The sequence below is a fragment of the Tenrec ecaudatus genome, chromosome 14, assembly GCF_050624435.1.
Source record: "Tenrec ecaudatus isolate mTenEca1 chromosome 14, mTenEca1.hap1, whole genome shotgun sequence".
Classification (NCBI taxonomy): domain Eukaryota; kingdom Metazoa; phylum Chordata; class Mammalia; order Afrosoricida; family Tenrecidae; genus Tenrec; species Tenrec ecaudatus.
Genome location: NC_134543.1, coordinates 68,035,176 through 68,052,466, shown reverse-complemented (window position 1 = coordinate 68,052,466; position 17,291 = coordinate 68,035,176).

Sequence of the window (17,291 nt, the reverse complement as noted above, 5' to 3'; positions counted from 1 at the left end):
CCAAAGTGAGACTCCCTCTCCTCTCTCCCCCCACCCCAGCTTCTTCCGGGTGAAGACCTGTGGTGTAGACTGGGCGTTGTGGGAACCCTGATTCACCTGGTTGGGGGGTGGGGGTGGGAGGGTTTCCAGGCCTACTGCTGACGGGCTAGGGCGGGATTTCTGCGGCCACAGCGCCTCCTGTCGTGAGAACAGCTGTGAATTTTCCAGATGGGCACCCCCTGAGGGCTTTGCCAGGTTAGACAGGATGGAACCCAGTTGGCTTTTCTAAGTCAGTGATTCCTGGAGCTGACCACCTGGGTCAAGAAGAAAAGGCAGGCAACAGCTTTGATTGTTCCCCAGCCTCTCTCCACTTCAGTGGTGGCCTTCCAGTGTACCTAAAACCCAGGAGGAGAAAGAGTAGTGTACTCAGATACCAGCCAGTGTCCCTGAGCTTGGGAAGCTAACCAGTAGGGCCAGGTTGGATCTGTGAGTGTGAGTTAGCTAAAGCAAAGCTGCAGCCTTGGGTGCTGGCCTGTCAGAAGCAGGGTGATGTGCCCAGCTGCCCCAATTAGTTCTTTCCTGCACGGTCCTTATCTTTCAGCATTACACAGAGGGTTCTGCTCTACTTGGGGAGTAGACCAGTGTTCTGCCTCAGGAAAGCTGCATGGACCTTTATCTGGCGAGCCGGGAGGGAGCCACGTGGCGGTGAGGACCTGGCTTCTGGACCTGGGGCGGCCTAGGTAACGCAGACAGTGGGGTCTTGGGGAGGAGGAAGGCACGAGGCCCCAAGGGGTGCTTGGGCAGCCTCGGCATCAGAGGGCAGAGGAAGCTACCCCTATTTGGCAATATGAGAGCAATGGGCTGGGCAGGGACCACGAACCAAACTCCTTACCCCTTTCTTTCCCAGCACTAGCTGGACTGGGAACCTATTCCACAGAGCGTCACTGGGGAAGGGATACGCATAGGGTGACGACTGTGAGCGGTGTTCCGGTGGCACGCAAGAGTTTGGGCTTGGGCATGTGTCTTCTGGTGGTGCCCGGTTCCTTCCAACTTAGCAAGAGACCTCTGGGTGGGCAGAGAGAGAGCAGAGCAGTTGGGGCTCTGCGGGACCACTGGAAGTGTCCTGCGGGCTTCCCTCGCTGGCTCCCCCTAGCCCAGGCCAGGCTCCCCTGCCCCTGTTCCCATGGGCCTGTGGCCAGGGCAAGCCGCTGTGGGCCCAGTCCATCTCCAGGAGGTGCGGTGAGTGCGTTCCCGGGTCCTCAACGCGCACCCAGGTGAAGAACATAAATTCTTCTGCCAGGGAGAATGAAAAGCCTCCTCGGACGACTGGGACACGTTTAGGACCGAGTCAGGCCTGGGCGCTGGAAGCAACAGTACCCAGATGGAGGTCCCAACTGGGGAAGGAGCCTGGGTGCTACCAGAGGACCGCGGTGCCTGCCTTAGGCTTTCGCCCACCTCGGCAGGCAGGAGGCGCGGAGACCCAGGCTGGCGGGCTCCTGAGCCAGCTGGACGCCCCGAGGAGACGCAGGGGAGACCAGGAGGTCTTGCCAGAGGGTACCCGGGGCCAAGTCAGCAGGTTTTTGGCCTAATGTACCTCCTCTTTGCTCTCCTTTTCTTTTGTCCCTTCCACCTTTCTTTCTCTTCCCCTTTCTGGCAATTATTAGCCAGAAAGCTAATTAGCTAGGAGTTTTTATGCACAACTCATTAGACGTCAGACCCCAGGGGCCCTGAGCCACCTGGTGAGCTTAGTGCAGGGCCTATGGTCCCAACTCCTGGCTCTTGGTGGGTAGGTTGGTGGAGGGGTAGGGTGCCCTCCTCATACCCACTTAGGGTTTTCGCTTGCTTGAAACCTCCATGCGTCGCCCCTGGGTTCGTCATTCTTCCACTGTCGCCAGAGCCGCTGCCGGGTTTCTGCGGGGTCCGGGAGGCCGGCTTGGCTCTCCAGCTGCCGGATATTAAAGCCGGAGCTGTGCCCCACCCGACCTCGCCCGCGGGCGACAAAACGGTTTCTCTGGCCGAGAGCAAAGGGTACCTTGCCAAAATCAACTCGTATTTTCATGTATTCAAATGAGCAAGGCTGGGAAGGGCGATCCCCGCTGGGTAATCACCCGCCTTGGAAAGATGGAGTGGGTTATTGAGCAGTCCGGGTGGAGAACGGGAGTCCTCCCCGGAGCCAGGGCGAGGGTGCAGCTGCCCCTTCTCCCCAAGGCTGGGTGCATCTTGCGGCCGGCTGGTGGGTCCTCCGAGTTACTGGATGTTATATTCACCTGCTCGTCCAGTCCCAGCTGGACACTCCACACTTCTCCGCACTTACCAAGAGACTCGTCCGTCTCCCTTCAGGCTGTGCCCATACTGTCCTCCAGCTATGTCCTTCTGCCTGAAAACCGCTAGATTGCTGGCCTCGGGCAGGCACTGGACATGCATGCTTCATACATTAAAAGGGAACATTAGGGAAAACCGTGACATCTCTTTGATCCAAGTCAGAACAGAAAAGGACGAGTGGCCGAGGCCCTACTGTGTGCCACTGATTGGGCAGGACGCCTTGAAATCTAGCTCTTTCTACTGGCTGCTCCGGCGCGCGCAGGAACTGGGACGCTGAAAGGCTGGGCCCCGGCCCGTCTGTGTCTGTGTCCCACCCTACAGGCTAAGGGTTCACTGTGGAGGAAGCCTGCGACTTTGGAACACTCAACGAATGTCACCCCTTATATCTGAGACTGGCAGCGGACACTGAGTTTTTTGCTGAACCCTTGCCGAATAGTAAGCCTCGCCCTTCCTGCCCCTTCACTCCCTCTCCACCCGCTCCCCACCCCCAGGAGCTTTCTCAGGGCACCTTCGAAGTCTCTAGCGGTTGACTTTGGCTATTCAAATGTGATTGCCCTCAACTTTATGCAACTCAATATAATAGATGCTTTTGTAACAATCATACAAATTATCCCTCACTTGGAAAAAAATAAACCAAAGGCATTCTATTCAGTATTTTGTCATTGCTTTAACTTCCTGATTCACCACTACACCTCCATTTATTAAAAATTTTTGGACCAATTTAAAAACTAAGTTATTGATGTGGCTGGGGATCACTGTTCATTGAAAATTAAAATTCGATTTGAGAGTCCTGGTGTGTGACTGCTTCTGGAGTTTTTTGCAGATTTTTTTCAGAGCTAAAATCGGGGAGGTTTGGTTTTAAAAACTGTGCATTTGTTTGAAGTTTGCTTTTCTTTGTCCCTCGGGCCACAGGGTAAAACCGGTGTTTAGTTCATTTTGCAGTAAGTTTCTTCTAAACAGAAACCATACGAAGAGGCAGGCTTTCTTGGCAACATTACCATGCAGGTATACTAGATTTGCATGGACTTGGACTACATTCTGAATACTTCTTTTCTGCCGCCGACTATAACTAGATCCCAGTAAGGAAGTGGTGTGGTGTATGTCAGCTGCCACCATCGGGTTTTACCTGTGGTGGCAAGTCCTGCACACAGCCTCCTTGGTTCATGGCACTCGCCAACTTCCCCAACCATCTAGTCTTTCCCTCTCTAAGACTACCCACATCTTGCTCTACATGTCTGCCAGGCTCTTATCTCACCCAACAGCAAACTCCTTTTCTTTCTTTTTCATTCTCTGCCTCTCCCAAATAGCAACTGGTAGCAATACAAGGACAGCGGTTCAAACCCATTAATCACTTTGCAGGAGAAAGATGAAGCTGGATGCGCCTGTACACATTATAGAGTCTGGGAAACCCACATAGGGTCACTGAGTTTGTGGAGTTTTTGTCCTCTTCTTTACAACCAACAGCTCTGCAAGGACAGGGGACCTGGCCCCTCCCACTGCTACCAACATTTCCTAAATATTGTCGAATCAATCCGTGAACTAACTCAGCCCATGGACTGGCTGGCCTGGAGTGGGCAGAAGAGGTTGCCTTAGTCTAGAAATCACCTCCACAGCCAAGAGTCTCCTCTCAGTCCGTTGGAAAACAAAGGGCCCGTGGAAGGAATCAACTGAGGGATGGATGAATTAATAAACAGATAGATGGATGGATGCATCTGGTAGAACAGAAAGAATTTCAGATCCCTGAGACCACCCAGAAGACCGAACTTGGTACCCCCACTCCCCTTCATGGAGGCCTGTTTTTATTCGTTGAATTCTTCAGGGTAATTGTTCGAGTTGAACATGCCCTGCATGCTTTGCTCAACTAGGTCAGGCAAAACCGTGTGCCCTAAGGCAAATGGTTCCCTTTTCCCATTTGCGAGATGGCAACAGACTTGCCTTTCAATGGTAGGTATTGATCAAACGTTCAAGAACCCCATCAACTCTCTGGAATATCCGTGAAGTGCTTCATTCAGAGCTAGAAAGGAAACGCCTATGTTTAAATATGTGTAAATTGGCAAACAAGGAAGCCTAGTCCACGAAGGCAAACCTTGAAAGCTGTACTCTCCCGGCAGCCTGTGGGCAGCACACTGCATCCCTGTCCAGAGCTGGGGGGACTAAGGGTGGGGTCACAGGGGTGCCAATGTGGCCCAGTTTGCACAGCCTGAGCTACAGGTATGCTTCTCCAAGGTGTGGGCAGCTTAGCCGGCCGTGGTGGTGGTGGTGCCCAAGCGTCCAGAGTGACTGGGCATTAACCGGAATGGCCTGTAGGATACAGAGTACTTTCTTCCCCACGCTTCCTCGTGTAGTGGAATGATTTTATTAAAGGACTCTCAAGCCCTCTCAGAACCCGTTGAGTTGTTACAAGGTATTAACTAGAGACCTCGCCTGTCAACTTGCCGCGAAGTTGTATTTGCCGTGAAAACAGACGTGGGGGAGGCACTGGCCGGAGGAAGCCCCCGCCTGCCTTCTCTTACAGCAAATCCATCTTCACCGGGGAGACATTGGGATGCCCGATCGCCCAGCTGCGTCTGGGGTCTTCAGTGTCCCACCCCGCCACTGGGCAGCTTGGAGCTCCGCCGACCCGCTCAGGGTGTGGACTCGGCCGGCGGCTAGCTGCCTGCGCGCTGGTCCCGCAACTGCCCCAGGACGGTGGTCCGCAGCCCAGTGAGGCGCCTTGGGGGTTCAAGACGGGCGCTCACAGCCCTGGTCTAGGGTTATTTTCTTCCCCAAACCTTCCCGATGCAGTCGGCAGGGTCGATCCTGCCTTTTCGCATCCCACAGGCCACGCCGGGCTCCAAATACCTTCCATTGTGAATCTCTGCTGTCCTCTGACCTCCTCGTGACCCCTCCCCCCCAGCCAGGCCCGCAGAAGCGGTTTCAATAAATAAAGCCCAGTGCTCCTCGGGTTGAAGGTCAGTTTACACTGGAGCAGGAGCTTCTAAAACTCCCGCAGGTGCTGGAATGGGAATAAGCCAGGTCACTGTCCCAAGAGTTGAGAGAGGGAGGGAGCAGGGCTGTGAGGAGGAACAGAACTGGCTCTGGGGGAAGGGAACTGTCTGGAGCGTGGCCTCCATTCTACCGCCTTCACATTTACTAGAGGGAACCGAGAAGGCATCTGAGCCTCAGTTTCCTCAAATTTCAGGCGAGCTGGGATTCGATGTCCAGACGGTCCCCAGTTGTCGGAATGAAGCCCTGAGGGTCCGGTGTGAGCAGGCCTGAGGACCGGGTGCAGGGGCCCAAGGTGTGGTGTGAGGGTAGAGTGGTTGCTTTGTGGTGGCTGTGTCCCAGGAGGGATGGAGTGGCGCCACCATCTCTCAGGGAGCCAGTGAGGGGACCTGCGGCCTTGCAGAAGAGCAGTCCCCTCCTTTATGGGCTACATATCTATTGGTATAAGCTGCATTTCGTGGTAAAATTTAAGCAAAATCCCTTCTCTTTCCACCGCGCAGCAGCACCAAAACCAGAAAGTAGCAGTAGGAGAGAGAACTGTGTCTTCCCAATTTCCACCCCCAGGCAACGGCTCCTTAGGTGGGTGGCGCCTTGCAGGTCTCAGAGCACCCTGTGGGTAGGGTTTAATGCTGGAGCTCAGGGTCCATGAGATTAGTTTCTCCTTTTAGACAAGCTTCAACCGCGCATGCTTACAATTGACAAGGAGGACAGTGTGTGTGTGTGTGTGTGTGTGTGTGTGTGTGTGTATGTGTGCGCACGAGGATGGAATTTGAAATCAGACCCGGATTAGAATCCTAACTCTCCCAAAGATTTGAGCTCTCGGAGCTTATTTTCTCACCTGCAAAATGGACATGATTGAATATGCATTCCCCCACCCCACCCCGGTGAGGACAGAGAAGTGCACAAGATGGTGACAACATGAAGAGCCTCCACAGAATTCTGGGAACCTGGGTGAGACTGGATGCGGGGCAAGCACTGGCAGGCGAGGCACCCACGTTCTTCCAGGTCTTTTGAGTGGGGTTCCCAGGCCACTGGACCTCAAGGCGCTCTAGTCGCCCCGCAGGAGCCCCATCCCACCCAGAAGTCTGTCTACTGTTTCCAGGATATTGGGAGAAGCACCACTCCATCCCGGAGATGAGAAGGAGGCCCTTAGGGACAGAAGGATTAGAGGTCTCCCAGCTCCTTCCCTCCAGACTGCAGGGCAAATTGCCCTTGCCCCTCCTCTCTGTGAGAGGACGGGAAGTCCCGCCCACCCCGGAACTCGCCCGGGGCTTTGCTGGGCCCCCAGGCTCACGAACTAGCCCTGCGGGCCTAGAAACCCTTGGGCTGAAGGTGGCTTCCACCTACGTCTTTGCTGACCGTAAATGCTAGCCCAAGCAGCCTTAGGGCCCGGATCCAGGGACAGGTAGGGAAGCAGAAGGAGGGCAGAAAGGACCCTGAGCTGGGGCTTCCTAACAACAACTAACAACTAGCCTTGAGCCCTGAACTTGGGGTAGCACTGAAAAAACAAAATAGAATCCTTATCTCACCCAGACAAGTTCTCCTCGGCTCCGCCCCTCTTACTTCTCTTTCTCTTGGGCAGAGAAGGAGCCACTTAAAGAAGTACCCACTTAGACATTTTCTGAAATCCTCAAACTCCAGGATGATATTATCACAAGGTCGCTTTAGTTTCTGTCTGTTAGAATTATTTGATTTAGATTCCCTTAAAAAACGTTTCTTTCAGGGAGTCCGAATCCTCCCCAAATGAAACAAGCACCCTTAGCTAAAGTGGGTCCTTCATCTATTGATGACCCTACATATCGTCTTTCATGTTCTGGAAAACGTAGCGGGTGCTGAGACTCAGCTAAGAACAAATACAATACAGTATTTGAGAAGACCAAATCGCTGAAAGGGTTTCTGCCAGCTCTAGGCCCATCTACAGAGGCTAACCTTCTCCCTCTTCTCCTGAGGAGGGCTGGAACGGTGGGCTTTGGACGGTGGAAGCAAGGGCTGGCATGAAAAAGACCTCCTAGATATCACACCAAGCTCAGAGGGTCCTGAACGCTGTTTCACTTAGTAATCAGAATACATGCCAGAGGGGGGTGGGCACAAACCCATTTCCATCACTGGAGAACAGAGCCACCGCACATCTTTGAAGCTTCCTTGCATTGGCAGCGTCCTTTCATGGGAAGTGGGCCGGTACACAGAAGTCTCGGGCAGCCATCTCTGGCTAAATGCAGCTTCTGTTTTTACAGCTTACTTAGGGAGAGCTGTTAGTTTTTCTAAGCATGAACCGAGCATTAGTTCTCTAAGCTCAATGTTTAGGCTACAAAGCACATACAACTGTCTTACATACCTACCTTTAGAAGAGGCATCGCGCTGACCTCAAACTCAGCAAAGGCTCCAGTGCATTACCATACTTGGGAGACATAGGAGCAGAGTCCTTTGCAGGAGCAGAGTGTAACTGGAATGCTAACTACCAGTTACAACTTCCAAGAAAAATAAATTCTCACTTCTCAGCCAGGTACACCTGCTCTGGACCAGACTTGTGAATGTTAGTTGTATCTTGTCAAATGGCTAGTTAAATTCACAGAGGTGTCTTTCTACTCAGTGCTTGCTATTTTTAGCTTACCTTCAGAACTTTGAAATAAGGTCAGCCTCTAGACTTGTAGGGGCCACCGGAGGAGGAGGATGGCTGATTTTGGGGTCCTTTACTGAACTCCATAAACTCAGAAGTTAGAGCCATCTTGAGTTGAAAGCAAAAGGCCAGTGTGTGTTTTATCCATTAAGTCTTCCTGGGGAACATTGGTGAGTAGGCTCCTTGGAAGAAGATGGGGTGATCATTGCCAGGGGAAGCCCTTCAGGAAGGGAAGCTTTCTCAATACATCAATATGACACCTTGCAGACCAATGGCAACTTCTGGTGGAGGAGGAGGGTGGTTTTTCTGTTATTCATTCTTGCTCCCTTCTCTGCCCTGCTTTCTGCCCAGGAGGCAGAACTTCCTGGGCCATATCCCTCTCACATTCCTACTCTTTGATTTCCAATTTGGCTTAGTGCAGGAATGAAGGACAGGAGGCAGGAGTATAGGAGCGCTTATTCCTCCTGCTTTGTTCTTGCCTCACAGTGGCTTTGTCCTTCCCCGCCTTTCTGCTTTCAGTTTCTGTGAGGGCACCCACTCTTCCCAGGCTCCACCAACACATCGTCCCTGACCCCACCCCACACTCCTTCCCCTGCAGATCCAAGGGGCTTAATACCTCCTGGTGTTTCTAGATCTTGCATGATTATTTCTTGTTAGTTCCTTTAAACTCCACTCACATCCCTGTTGCTCTTTATTTTTTCCCTTCCAGCCAAATTCTTTGGAGCATGTCATCTGTTTTCTATGGGGACCTGACTGATAAGGAGAGGATTGAAGAATCATGAAAATAATATATGATATCTTCAGTTCCTTCCTGCGTCATCTTCATACTGTGACTCATCTCCATTTCAGAGAATAACTGTGAAGACTCCAGGGTTTCTGGGGCGGCTGTTTTCCGCAGGCCAGGCCGACACTGGACCTAGTAAAGGAGTACATCGGCGTTAGTGACTCTCATGAGAACCTCGTGGGCAATGTTAATATACAGCCTTTAAGTCCTGAGCATCGTTGCGTTACGTACCGGAGCATCATTGGTCTAGGTTAAGCTTAGAGCTCAGTTCTCTGCAACTGTGTTCTAATAACTCAGTCTTGAAAGGAAACTTTAATGACATTAGATGTATTAGATGTATCTTCATCTTCTATGATCCAGACATTGTGCTAGAGTAATACAGTGAGGATACTAACCAAGTAAAGACAAGATTCGTGCTATCTAGTGATTACAGAATACTTCCATATTGCTATTATTAAATTTTGCATACCTCCATGATTGGGAAAAGTTAATAAAAGTGGAATTTCTGGGTGAAAAGACGTGGGAGTTTTTAAGGTGATTGAAACAATTAGCTCCAAAGCAAGATGCAGCAAATTTAAACAATTACTGAACTCTTATTAGTTGTTCTGTTCTCACACAATTTCAATTTTTAATCTTATAAGTGAAAATGAATATCATTTTAATTGGTATTTTTGAGACTATGAGAAAAGTTGAATATTTTTATTAGCTATAGATGTTTATTTGGGGACCTTCTTATTCACTCTTTAGCCAATTAAAAGATTTCAAAATTTGTCTTTTCTCAAAACTTGCACATCAATAAAGACTATTGAAAAAAAAAGAAATTGATCCTAAACATGTAAAAATTCTACCAGTTGTTAATTTGATATGTAATTTTGTCTATTTTTTAATGTATGGAACTTTTAAGAAATCCATCAATTTCTAATTTATAGTTTCTGTCTTTTGTGATTCAGTGCTTCTAACACTCATACACACTTCCTACACACAGTTTCATTCATATAGCAAAATCATTCATCCGGGTGAAAGTTATTTTGGTGAACACTGGGAAGTGAACACATAGCTTGGGGAAGTGTGCTAATTGTGAGTGGCCTTGAATTCTCTTCGGAGAGTTTTGTTTGGACTTGGTTGCTGGAGAGTCACATTAGGCCTGCCTTCACCCCACCCCTCTCCCCCCTTGTGGACCATAGCATGCCGGCTCTACAGGTGGTGACAAGAGGCCTGCCAACAGGTGGGTTGAGAGTGAGGAAAACTAGATGAAATCATAGTGTTTCATGATGGCTTGAGTCATTTTGTGCTGCTCTATGTTTTAAAATCCTTTTTTATTGTGGTGAAACATATGTAACATAAACCTCTTGCCAGTGTAAATATGCAATTCCATGGCATTATTCATACTCACAATAGTGTGCAAGCATCACCACGCTCTATTTCCATAAGTCTAATTTCCTTCTTTATAATGGGGAACTGAAAGCCAGGACAGAGAGAGTTCACATGCCACCATCCCCACCTCTTCTTTTAATGATATGTTTCTTTCTCTATGTCTAAGTTATTATTTCCACATGTAATCTATATAAAAACAGTAATTAATGAGATCTTTTCTATTCTGTGTGCGATAGTTGAGAAGTAGGTTTTATGTCACCTGGGGTGGGCCAGGATTCTCTCATGATATGATGTAATAGAGTGTGGCTAACTCCAGGATGGGCTCTTCTGTGAAACAGTGAAGCAATTGTGGGGAAAAGAGACTGTCTTATGCTGTCCACAGTCTTGATATAATCGAGGGAGGTTTCATTCAGGGTGTGGCAGACTCTTAGTGTAAGTTGACAGTGTGTGAGAGTTAGCTCAAGACTCCTACTGGGTGTGAATCCTACATTTGGTTGACCTCTTGTTACATCGCTTGCCGATTCCAGGAGTCTTCGGTGGACTGTCTACCTTGGCCAAACTCTGATTCATTCAGCTCTGCCCCTAACACTGTGGTCTTCCTTCTTCTTCTTCTTCTTGCTTCCTGTTCATTGGGCTCTGCGGTGACAGGAGTCAGGAGAAGGCTTCAGTTTACATCTAACCCATGGGTTTGAACCAACCTGGATGTACCCACTTCTACAACCGTGTGAGCCGTTTCGTTACAAATCTCTCTCTACGTATGTACACACATACAAGCATCGCTGGTTTTGCTTCTCTAGAGAACCCAGCCTAACACACGTACAGTACAATTGCACTTGGACTGGTCGTATTTCAAATTCAGTATCCACATGTGACCAGTGGCTATCATATTGATCTGATGTAGTAGAGTAGAATGTTACCCATGGAAAGTCAACTAAGCACTCATATAAGGACAAATTTGATGTGTTGTCCAGAGTTTGCAAAGGATCTCTAAATGATCACAGACCTGATTTGTCACATCGGGCGAATGACCCTATTTCTTGGCAAACTCCTGTTAACCAAGCTCACTGTAACTGATAAAGTGTACTTTAATTTATCAAAAGAAATAGAACTATCATTCTCTCCCTTTAGGCTAATCTTGGTAAGCCAAATTATGATCAGAAGGTTGCTTGGTGAGCATGAACAAAGGAAACAAGCTAACAAGCTGCTTCAAGGCAGTAACATTTCCATCTGAAGGCATTTCACTATCAATAATGAATGTGTGCGTGTGTGTGTGTGTGTGTGTGTGTGTGAGAGAGAGAGAGAGAGAGAGAGAGAGAGAGAGAGAGAGAGAGAGAGAGAGAGAGAGAGAGAGAAACAGAGAGAGAAACAGAGAGAGACTGGGATTGGGACCAATGTAGAAGAGGTCCTTGGACAAGATTACTAGCTAGAGCAGTGGTTCTCAACCTCTGGGGCACAACCCCTGGGGGTCCAAAGACCCTTTCACAGGTGTCACCTGAGGAACTGCATGAAAGGGTCGTGGCGTTATGGAGGTTGAGAACCACTGAGCTAGAGGACTCCAGATAAAGTCCTCAACCTCTTTGAACATCAATGTCTTATGGGTAAAATGAAGAAAATAATTAGCTCCTGAGGTTCTTCTAATTATACCTCGTTTGAATTTAACTTATTTTTCTATATGATAGAAATATATCAAGGTTACATTAATTTAATCTTTTTCCATTTTAGGAGCGGGGCATCTATATTGTTATTTGTAGCATCTGAGATTGTCCTCAGAACACTTAGTTACTTGATAAGCACTTGGGTTATTTGCTTATTGTTATCATGGAAAGGTAATTGACTCATGTCCCCCAGGGTTTCCTCCCTCCCTTGCACTGAAACTGCCTTCCAGGCAGTGCGGCATGATGCGTCCTTGGCTGTAGAAAGCCTCACATCCTGTGGGCACTCAGCAACCATTTGGAACACACAGTCTTAGGTAACAAGGCAACAGATCTATGAGGTTCTCACTCATGGCATGGAGTCGATTTTGTTTCCTAGCAACCCCATAAGAAAAAAACCTTGTTTTGCCTCCAGAGGAGGTGCTGGTGGATTGAACCTGCTGACCTAGCAACCAGCATCCTAATGTGTAACCGCCAGCCATGAGGGTTAGATTGTTATGATTTCCATCTTACAGATGAGGATGCAGAAATCCAGAAAGGGGACTTGATCTTGCACGTCTCGGAACATTGTGCCAGTAAAATAATTCTTGTAGGACGCCCTTTAGTGTTCTATTTGCCACGTTCCTGGCCTCATCGATTTGTCTGTTGAGTGTTTCAAGAGAGAGGGGTTCACAGAGAGGGGCTATCATTAGTCGCTACTGAGTTCAAGCCTACGCATGGTAGCCCCATGAATGTAGAGTTGAACTTCAGAAGGCGATCACCAGGTGCCAATACATCTTGATGAAGCTTTTCCTCCTTTTTGCAGACCTTCCACATTTCCAACATGGTTTGTCTCTCTAGAGAACCCTGTCCAATACACCAACCACGATGGCTTTTCCCAAGAAGTGTTTTGTTATTTTTTTTCCCCTCCTGATAACAGGTGCAAAGCATGTGAGACAAAGGGTCAACATCCTTGCTTCCAAAGAGCATCTGGCTATACTTACTTCAAGACCAACGTGTTGTACTTCTGGTAGACCTCAGCACTTCCAATGGTCTTCTCTCATGCTGTCCTGCAAATGCACCCATTCCCGTGACCTTCCTTATTGATTGACAAGCTTTCACATGTATATGAAGTGATTGTAAATACTGTGGCTGGGGTCAGGTGCACCTAAGTTTTCAAAATGACATTTCTCGTTGTCAACATTTTAAAGAAATCTTATGCAGTAGATTTGTCCAATGCACTATGGCCCTTGATTTTTTGACTGCTGTGTTGTGACTTGTGGCTGCTGTATTGATTGTGAGATCAATGTGAGATCAAAGTGAGAGCCTTGCCAATTTTGATTTTTTCTTCATTTATCATGATGGTCTAATTGGTCCAGTTATGAACATTTTGGTTTGCCTTACACTGACAAGAATTTACCCTCCCCTCCTTGTAGTCCTAATGTTTGTCTCTTCAGACCTGTTTTTCCCAAAACTAAAAGAGTGTTTTAAAGGAATACAAATCCCTTGAATATACCCGAGCGGCCATCTTAACATTGTGTAAATTGAGGAGTGTAGAATTCTTCAGTAAAGGGCTAGAGGGAAGACCCAGAACAAAAAAATCATATCGATGTGAATGAGGGGTAGCATGGAGTGGAGACCCAAAGACAATATGTAGGCAATTGGACATCCCCTGCAGAAGGGTCACAAGAAAGAGAAGAGCAGTCAGGGTGCAGTATAGCACTGATGAAACATACAACTTTCCTCTAGTTCTTTAATGCTTCCTCTCCCGCACTATCATGACCCCAATTGTACCTTACAAATCCAACTAGATCAGAGCAGGTACACTGGTACAGATAAGAGCTGGAAACACAGGGAATGCAGGTCAGATAGACCTCTCTAACCAATAATGAGAGTAGAGATTCCAGGTAAGGGGAAGGTGAGGGGAGAAAAGGGAAACCAACCACAATGGTGTACATATAACCCCCTCCCATGGGGACAGACAACAGAAAAGTGGGTGAGAGAGAGACAGTGGTTGGTTTAAGACATGAAAAAAAATTATCAAGGACTCATGAGGGAGGGAAGCTGAGGGAGGGGGAAAATTAGCTGATACCAAGGGCTCAAGTAGAAAGAGAATGTTTTGAAAATGATGATGGCAACCTATGTACAAATATGCTTGATACAATAATGTATGGATTAGATGAGAGCTGTATGAGCCCCCAATAAAACAATAAAAAAATCTTTGTTATAAGAATGTTAAAAAGAAGAGCTGATACCAAGGGCTCAAATAGAAAGTAAATGTCTAGAAAACAATGGCAACACATGTGCAAACATGCTTGAGGCAATTAACGTATGGATTGTTATAAGAGCCCCCGACAAATGATCTTTTAATAATACTACAAAAAGAAAGTAATGATGGCAACATAGGTACAAATGTGCCTGACACAATGGATAGATGGATGGATTGTGATAAGAGCTGTAAGAGCCCCCAATAAAATGATTTTTTTAAAAAAGGGTTAGAGGGAATCACTTTCAGAGCAGGTAGAACTATCTGGAGGAAACATTGAGAACCAACTCCATATTTTGATATATTTTTTTAATATACCATGTTTCTATGATCTGTAGCAATAATTTTTGACTTACCCTCATAGTATGAGAATTTTACAAATCAACCACGGTTCATTTAGATGTTCTGCTTTTGAGGGATGTTTCGATCATTGCCAAGTTTTTGCTATTTAGAATGAAACTGCCATGAAGATTGGTGTGCAGGTTACTTAGTGCATGTGTGCATGCGTTTCAGTCAGAAGTGAAATTCCTGGTGGCATTGTGTCAGGTTGGACTGCTGACTCTAAGGTTTGTCGCTCGTAGTTACTAGCCGCTCCACTGGGAGAAAGATGAAACTTTCTATAGAGATTTACAGTTTTGCTAATCTAGAGAGGGTCATTTTGAGTCAGAGTTACTCCTTGCTGCATTTTGAGCTTATTGGCTTTTTAAAATCTGCTACATTTTTATTTAAGCAATAGAAAAGAAAGTATACATTTGTCAATAAAGTGAGCTTATTTGCTTTAAGAGTACATTTTTTAATACATCGTGCAAATCATTGCTTCCTATACCCTTTCTTATCTTGGACCATATCCGACACTCATTAGAACTGCTGAACCAAACCTCTGAATCTGATATTTTAATACGGACTCCCCAGAAATCTGAATTTATGTCCAGGGTGTCCTTTATGAGTTGGGCACAGGGAAGAGAAACATCTACTTTGCTGGCAGGTAGTGCAAACATAATTAAAACACACACACACACACACACACACATTCCTCCTCTATGAAATCACACAAACATACAAAAGCTTTCTTTCTTTAGAGAACATCTATGGTCTACCATTATTCATTGAGATGTATAAGCATCAGGAGGGCGGTTGATGCAATTGAGCAAAGGCAGGTAATCCAGAAGGTGTCCCGCTTACGAAGGCTCTTTAGGACCAGTGTCTTCCTGAGAAAGTGAGACCTTTCAGGCTCCTCTTGGGGTCTGGGTCCAAGAGGCAGAAGGCAAAAGCGCTGGAGGTAGGTACTCTGCAGAGCCCTGAGGAGGTTCCCACAGGCGCCTGAGGCAGGGATGGAGAGTGTAGGGCTTGTTGCTAGGAGATGGAGAGTCTCCATTCTTTCCACAGAACTAATAAGAGCATCTCCCATCCCTCCCGGGAATCTAACACCCTAAAAGCCCGTTGGAGGCCCGTTGGAGATCCTGGCGCAGCGTAGGTGAGCTCTCGAAAGACCTGGATAAGAGTGGTGGCATCCTCGGAGCCAGGTAACAGCCACCACCAGGAAGACTATCTAGGTGGGTGGGAGGGCGGAGTTTGACTTGTTCTGGGAGGCTGTGCTTTGCCTTTGGTGGGGGGGGGGGGAGGAGCCATTTTTTCCTGGGCAAGGCCTCTCTCTCTCCCTGGTGTCCTGGCGCCTTGCAAGGGTCCAGGCTTGGCGATAGGACAAGGGTTGGGGAAGGAATTTGGGGCCAGAGACTGGGCTGGAACAGCTGTTTTGATTGGGTGTGGAATTAAGGGCTAACTTCTGAAAGAAAAGGAGCACAGGTTTGCGGGGGTGGGGGGTGGGGTGGGGGGGAAGGTGGACCATCCACGGAGAAGTGTAGGCGGAGAAGAACCGGGATTGAATGGCAGAGGGGAGGTGGAGTCAGAGGTCACCTGGAGAGGGGGATGGGCACCTTGTAGAGAATCTATCCTGAAGTCAAGACTGCCTCTCTTCCTTGAGCAGGGACTTTGGGCAAATCTTAAGTGCCTTCCCCAAAGGGATCGTTGTGTCTAATTTTAGAATGGGAGCTATATCTGAGCACTGTAATGGGTAGGAAAAGGCACTAAGTTCTCGTCATTCGGGACGAAGAGACTGCAAAGATTTCAAACACCCCCTGCCATTTAAAAAGTAGGGTAAATTTCATCTGGATGGTGAGTTGCAGACTTGACAGCTGATGTAGGTTATGAATACTTTCTCTTTGCAAGGCAGCTATGTTATTTATCCTCAACTATTGACAAACCAGAATGTTTCCTTAGTAAATTGTTGTCAAGACGAGAAAAACATCATTTCCCTATAAGACTGGGTTTTTTAAAATCCTGGGACATATACTGTGGTAATGAGGGAAGGTGGGCTAGGAAAGGCATCAAACTTTTGATGGACTGGCCTATGAAGCTACGGGATACCATCTACCTTGAAAGCACACAATAGAAGTTCCCATCAGATGTGGAAGTTCTCTTTGTTTTTGGTGTATTTTTAAACACAAAGCATAATTTAAAAAATCAATTTATTGGGAGCTTGTACAACTCTTATCACAATCTATCATCCATCTTTTGTGTCAAGCATGTTTGTACATTTGTTGCCATCATCATTCTCAAAACATTTGCTTTCTGCTTGAGCCCTTGATATCACCTCCTCATTTTCCCCCTCCCTCCCCACTCACCCTTCCCTATGAACCCTTGATAATTTATAAATGATTATTATTTTGTCATATCTTACACTGTCTGATGCTCCCTTCACCCACTATTTTATTGCCTATCCCCAGGGAGGCGGTTATATATAGATCCTTGTAATCAGTTCCCCCTTTCTACCCCACTTTCCCATAAAGCATCATTTTACTGTAAAGAACTTAAGAGAATAAACTGAGAAATGTTAAACAATGGATACTTGTTAAATTTCAATAGCAAGCCAGGGGTCTGGGAGAAGTTGGGAAGGGAATGCAAAGCAGGCAACAAGAAACAAAAGGGAAGTGCTGTAGGGAGAGCCCAGTCAGATTCGCCTCGGGTATTAATGTGCCTCCAGTCTGTGATCTCTCCCAGAGACTACCTAATAGCTTTCTGTAGGAAGAAATGCAGATGGTGTCAGGAAGCATGTCTTACCACCTGTTCAAACAATAACAGTCAAAATACTATGAGGATTATATAGCATTTAAAAAATTAAACCACTTCCTTAATGGCTGTAGAAATCAATCCTAATGTTCATATACTATGAACAATAGGCAACTGGAAATAATAATTATTCTCATGTTTCTTTCAAAGGTCATTTTTTGGGGGAGCTCTTACAGCTATTCTCACTTGTTAATATGAAGCCTTGTA